The sequence below is a fragment of the Mesocricetus auratus genome, unplaced genomic scaffold (genome assembly GCF_017639785.1).
Source record: "Mesocricetus auratus isolate SY011 unplaced genomic scaffold, BCM_Maur_2.0 Super-Scaffold_4256, whole genome shotgun sequence".
Taxonomy (NCBI): domain Eukaryota; kingdom Metazoa; phylum Chordata; class Mammalia; order Rodentia; family Cricetidae; genus Mesocricetus; species Mesocricetus auratus.
The window spans coordinates 7,602,849-7,609,326 of record NW_024429182.1 but is presented as its reverse complement, the minus strand read 5'-3'; the positions used below and the strand labels follow the sequence as shown (position 1 = coordinate 7,609,326).

The following is a 6,478-nucleotide window of genomic DNA, read 5'->3' as shown; positions in this document are numbered from 1 at the left end:
CTTCTTAAAAACTTTTCTGTATACATATTTATTTCATCTTTTTTGCAAGCATTTTTCAAATATCTTTCCTTTGCGCCAACTGTTTTGAAATGCTTGTTGGGGCTCAGGACACACCCGCTGTGACAAACCCCTGGGACATGTCAAACTTTTTTTTTCCAGCTAAGAATGGAGCGCAATCAGGACCCGAAACCGCTCACCCTGGCACCCTGTGACTCCCGGGTTTCAGTTGGGGACCTCAGGGAGGGCTGCCATCACCAAGGGGGGAAGAGACACAGCTCAGCAGAGGGGGTGACACGTCTTCTGGCTGTAGGTGGGTTTGTGGCCATCTATGTGCTCATCACAGCCAGAGCAGGTGACGTGGGCGACTGGATCACTGAGGGAGATGCACACTCAGTTTTCTTAGACGTCAACCTTGGGGGATGCAGACATGGAGGAGCTGAAGGCTGTTTTGTCACTTGTGAAGGGTCATCGGGGTTCAGACCAGTGGCTCTCAGCCTTCCTAACGCGGAGACCCCCAACCGTAAAATTATTTTCGCTGCTACTTCATAGCTGTAATTTTGTTACTGTAATGTAAATATCTGAGATGCAGGTGTTTGATATTCTGCCCCACGGGGTTTAGATCCACAGGTTGAGAACCACTGTGAACGTTCTATGCCGGCTGGGATCTCCCTTACAACTTGCTCACACGCAGCTTCCCTTCTGCCCAATCCTGACTTCCTAATATTTCTGTACCCCTTTTCACCCCCAGTGTCTGCTTGGCAGGAAACCTGACCCATGGTGTCTATGAGCCAGGAACCGTGAAACTTGGTCTGCAAGTCCATGCTCAAAGCCGCAGAGGCCAGCGCCCCTCTTCTCTAACTCAGGATGCTCCAGTCCCCTCCTTCCTGTCTTGTATCTGGCTGTGAAGAACTTTCCCAGCACGTCTAGAGAGATGGCTCAGAAATTAAGAGCACTGATTGCTCTTCCATAGGTCCTGAGTTCAATTCCCAGCAACCACGTGATCCGGCGCCCTCTTCTGGCATGCAGGCAGAACACTGCGTACCTTAATCAATAACTAAATAAATGAATAAATAAATAAATCTTTAAAAGAAAATCCAGCCAGATGGATGGTGAACTGAACTGCAGTTTGCTAGCTGTTGGGAAGAAATCCCACACAGAAGTGAGACACAGAAACGTGTGGCGGTGTAATGTGTGGTTAGGGAAACTTGAGTTTGTTGGCCACTGTCAACCTTAGGTAACTTTCGCTGACATGGACTGAACACTTACACAAATTGTTCATTCCACAGATTAACTCCGCACTGATTGTATGCCTGCCACACAGTGTTGTGAGTCTCCCTATCAGGAAGCCTTGCCTTATAGATGAGAATACAGACGCAAAACAGTTAGGTGTGTTGTCTAAGTTCACACAGTTAAGGTCCAGGCAAAGACTGTCTGACTCTACCATCGTCCGTCTCTAGTAACAGTGCAACCACAGAACCGCAGAAGAGCTAAAAAAATTTTTTTAAAAATTAAAAAACCAAACCCCCCCACCCCCGCTCTCTAGATTTTTGGGGGGGGGGTGAGGAGGAGGATAGGTCTTTGGAAGCCTGTCCTGGCACTGGATCTGTCGACCAGGCCGTCCTCGAATTCACATAGATCATCCAACCTCTCACTCCCAAGCCCTGGATTAAAGGTGTGTGCCACCACTGCCCGGCCTCTCTACATTTTCATAGTCAGCATTTTTGCGTTGCCTCAAGTAAAGAAACGTAAGTTCATGCAGGGACAGGCAATGATGATGCCGAAAGAGCTTCCACGAAACACGGCCTGGGTGCTCTTCACAGAGTCCGGGGAACAAAGAATGACGGAGGAAAAACCAAAGGAAGAGGCAGCAACAGGGGACCACACACGTGACCTCTCTCAGCGGATGTCCGGTGAGCTACTAAGTGAGGTATGCCAATCATGAGTACATCAACCTTCTGACAACGGAGGCGTTCCTAGGTGGGAGGAGTCTGCGTGGAAGCTTGATGAGTAAGTAGTCTCAGCCTGGCAGGAGTGTGGGTGGGGAACTCTCGGTGGGTGGGGACCAGTGGCGAACAAGAGGAAGTGGGCGGGCGGAGGATGCAGAATTGCCCTCCCAGGCAACCCAAAAGGCTCTGCCAGGGTGGGACCGCCGAGGTTTGCATGACGCCAGAATGCTTCCTTCTTGGACTAAGGCTGCTTAACTCGCTGTACCTTCCCTACCTAGTCTCTTACTAGATCCAGACACCTTGTCTTCCTTGGAAGGAACCAGAAAGGAGGTCCAAGGCCTGCTGGGATGGGTGTAAGACGGGGCGTTTGGCTGTGCATTTCTCCCTCTATTTGGGGGGCTCAGATCAAGAAACAGTCGCCTCCCCAGCTCTTCCCTCCCTCGTTACTTTCCCAGAACTGCTATAACCAGATACGACAAACTAGGGAGCCTGAAGTAACGTTATCATTCCATACGTCTGGGGGTTAGAAGTCAGAATTCCAGTGGGGCTTCGAGTCTGGGTGTGACCCCTCCCTACCTCCTCCTGGCTTCTGGCAACTGGTTGCTGTCAATCATTTGGTGTCCCTTAGCTTGCAGCTGAGTAGCAACCCCACTGCTCTCTCCACCTTTACACGGCGCTGTCCCTTGTGAATCCGTGTTAAAATCCCCCGCCTCTTGTAAGATACCCACCACGTTGGATTAGGCGTCACCTTCACCCTCAAGCTCTAACTTGATTACATCTTCGAAGATTAATTCCCGGATCACATTTTCATGTTGTAGGGATCAGGTCTTCACCACAGCTTTTGGGAGGACACAGCTCAGCTTAAAATCCCAGCCTGGTTTCAAACTCCTCACGCAGCCAAGGAGGATTGTGAATTGGTGCTTCTCCTGTCTCTACCTCCTGAGTGCTGGGATTGCAGGCATGTGTCACTAGGCCAGATTCCGTGGTGCTGGGGTCAAACCCAGGGATCTGTGTCTGCTCGACGAGCATTCTGGCAACTGAGCAATATTCCCAGCCCCTCTTTAGGATTCTTTAAACCACCTGAAATGTCATATCTCAGGAAACAGTCCAAGAAGTAGGCATGCCCCCTCCTGAGGGTCCCCACCCACCACCACCAAATCCCAAATGGAAGGGAGCCAGAGTCTCCTCTGCTCTCCTACTGTCCTGGCCTCACCAGATGCCGCATGATGTGGGAGCAAACAGGATGTCATCATCACAGCCGTGGTCCACGGAGAGGTGACCCTGAGCCAAGCCTGAGCTCACCAACACCGGAAGAGCGACCTGTCACGCCCGCCCGTCTCACGGATGAGGAAAGTGGGTAAATACTGAGGGTTTGGGCAGCTCACTCTCACTAGCTTGATGGCACTGGGCAGAACCAGGACCCAAATCCTGGTCTGTGGTTCTTCCGCTGCCATGAGCTCCTCTGACAATGGCCCTGTCCCTCTTCTGTCTGTTTCTGTGATGGGATCTTTTCACCCAGAGGGTGAGCACATCCAGAGAAGGACCTCACGAAGATTACCAACCTCCTCTCACAGGACGTCCACGAGTCACAATAAAAACACAGCGGCCTACGGAGTGCCATCAGAAGCCAGACGACACTGGCTTGTTTTTTCATTTAGCCCCTTTGGAAACCCCTTGTTTCCTTTTTGCTTTTCTGAGTCAGGGTCTCATGAGATCCAGTCTTGCCTTAAACTCCTGAAGCAGCCAACAATGACTTTGAAATCCCAATTCTCCTGCCTCTGCCTCTGAATGCTGGAGTTACGGGCGTGCGCCACCGCACGGGGCTCTGTTTCTGTCTTTCAGAAAGTGACATAGGGGTCCAAAGAAGTAAAGGGACTGAACTAACAGCTCATAGACCTCGGGGCTAGGCGTCCCCCGCCACAGTCTGTGCAGAGAGGGCACCAGCAGGGGTTCCTGTGGCCGTGGGCTGCTCAGGGACCACGAAAGAAGCCATATCACGCCGGGCCAGCTGCATGCGCGCCCACTCTGTGAGGTCAGCACACAGCAGGCTCTCACTGTTCCTGGCCACACGCTGGCATGCAGAGGCCTCCGGTGTAGCCTTCCATAATGGTCACCTGATCCCAGAGCCGGTGGGCACGAGGCCTGAAATGTTTTTGCTCTGACGACCAACTGGCCTGACAGACAGACAGGCAGGTGATTAGAGGAGACAGAGCAGGGCATGGGGGGAGGGTTGGGATGAAGGAATCCCCTCTCTCCCGGAATCACTGATCGCCTGGCTGGGGCCTCTTGAGTGACAGTGACATTCTCCAGGGATTAAGCATGGAGTGTGGAAGCCGGGTCTCCCCAGGGGGTGCAGAGCCCCATGGAACTTAAATCATGCAATTAGCCTGCAGCTAATATTTCTCCCACATGCACGCCATGCCTCCCTCACCACCCGTGAGAAAGTCAGTAGTGACTGGCTTTTAACCCAAAGCTGTATGGGGTCCTGCCTTGAGTTTCTTCTAAACAGAAAATGAGAGAACACCTTTTCTGGCTCATCCAGGCCTGCCTCAAAACGCTTTCCTCCAGAGGGAGCCAGGTCCAGACAAGCCTGCACTCTGCTGCTCGAGTCACTGGGATTCTGGACCCAGCCTGTACTGGGTTTGTGGCCAGGTCCCCATCAAGCGACAGAGGGAAGCACTGTACCCCTGCTTGAGACAATGGTGCTTTGGGAGGAGGCAGAGATACCGACATCACTGGTGTGGGGTAACTTTGTTTCTGTTGTAGACGTGGGGTGTGCACAGTGCTCTAGAACCCGGGTTTCTGGACTCCCAACCCACAGCCTCTTTGACCACAATAAAGTACCTGCCACAGGCTTGTCAGAGGACAAAGGGTCTGGCCGGTAAATTCCCAGCCAATGAGATGGAGGCGAAGCTCTCTTGGGCAGCCAATGAGAGATGTCCTCTGAGTTGTTAGGCAGAAAAGAGCCTAACTTGGGTCATGTCCTCACCGGTCCTCAGCTAAAGTTCCCTGCCTGTCTGTCTCCTCCACACTCAAATGTGTGTCCAGTCCCATGAGTAACCACAGTATTTTTAAACAGCATCTTTGGGCCAGGCTCTCCTGTTTGTTTGTTGTTGTTTTTCAGAGGTGATTCTATGAGAAGCCGGGATGGAGCTCTTGATTGATTGCTCACAAACATCTGCAGGGATGGCACGGGGAGAGGAGAGACTGGCAAGCTCGTAATGCCACCCCCAAGGGGCCAAGACAAAGAACGATGAGGTAGCACAGGCAGCAGGGAGGGTCAGAGAGAGGCGAGCTGAGTCGCCAAGAAACACTGCACAGAGTAGTCAAAAGCTCAGCTCCAAGAAGACCTTTGTGTACAGCAACCATTCCCACTGCTCACTTGGTTGCTTTGATACTGTGAACACCACCAGTCACTTCCCCCGAAAGTGCCTCGAAATGCAACACTACGTGTTTTTAGTTAGTGTAGTTAGCGTATGAGGTATGAGATACGGGGTTTCATGGCGTTCTGGTACTCGCCCACCTCCCTCACCGTCCTTCCCTGCATCCCCCTCCTGTCTATTCCCCCTCTCCAACCTTGTTACAATGTTATTAGACAGCCCCAGCTCACAGGCAAAGTGACTGCAGCGGTTTGCCCTTTCCCTTGCAGCAGAGAACGAGGAGGTCTTTCTCCCAGCTTTGCTGGCTTCGGGAGCACCAGACTTTACCACCTCCCGGTGGACGTATCCGAGGGCAGCACATCTGAAACGGCCCCCTCTGCAGAGGACCAGGTGCACCAGCCGGAAAGGCAGGCGACTTCCCCTGCAAATAGAGGACAGAGGGGACACAGACTGAGCCCGGAGCCTCAGCTCTTGCGCTCAGCGTCCTGGAAAAGCTGCACATGCTCTCCAAGCTTCTCTGTCTGCAGAGTGGTGGCTTTAAATGAGCAGGCGTGAGAAAACAGAACCTGAAACTCAGTAATGTTAGTTATTCAGGGTTCAAGACAAGGCAGGGTGCCAGTGTCACAGCAAGTTTGAGAACGGTTGACGACCCTGGAGTAACAAGAGAGCAGGGTGTATTTCTGCTTCCTTTCTACCACCTCCCCAAGGTTCCTTCATTTCTTTAGATGTCCCCAAGACAATTCCCATACTGCCTGCTAGTTTACAGACCTCAGAGGGCTGACGGCGGCTCTTCCCTGCACTCGGCAGAGGATCTGAGGATGGACGGACCTACCGGTGGTGGTCTTGCTTCTGCCCCTTAGAAGCTGGGTGACCTTGAGCAAAGTTCTTATAGCTGTCTGAGAGACTCAGCTTCCTGGGTTGTAAAACATAGCAGTGCCAGTCACCTCACGGAGTTACAATGAGAGGACCTCACCGCTTCCTCCTGCTAAATGTCCGTATACAGCAGTGTGTCTGTTGAGGAGGCACAGTACGCCTCTGCCGAGTGCAGGGAAGAGCCGCCGTCAGCCCTCCCCCTGCAGTAACCCCCTCCCCCACGCACACGCACCACACACACTCACTGGGAAGCAGACCACTCGGCCTTTCTCATTCGCT

At 52.5% G+C, this 6,478-nt stretch overlaps 1 long non-coding RNA gene across 2 annotated transcripts; it reads left to right on the top strand.

Annotated features, from left to right (window-relative positions):
* The first annotated feature begins 1,841 nt into the window (after nt 1-1,841).
* On the top strand, nt 1,842-6,113 carry LOC110341639. Of its 2 annotated transcripts, none has more exons than XR_005876267.1 (3): nt 1,842-2,007; nt 3,163-5,204; nt 5,596-6,113. It is a non-coding gene; the product is annotated as an uncharacterized LOC110341639 (long non-coding RNA). The 2 variants fall into 2 exon arrangements; XR_002383611.2 differs by lacking the exon at nt 1,842-2,007 and having other exon boundaries at nt 2,042-3,303; nt 3,466-5,204.
* The last annotated feature ends 365 nt before the right edge of the window (nt 6,114-6,478 follow it).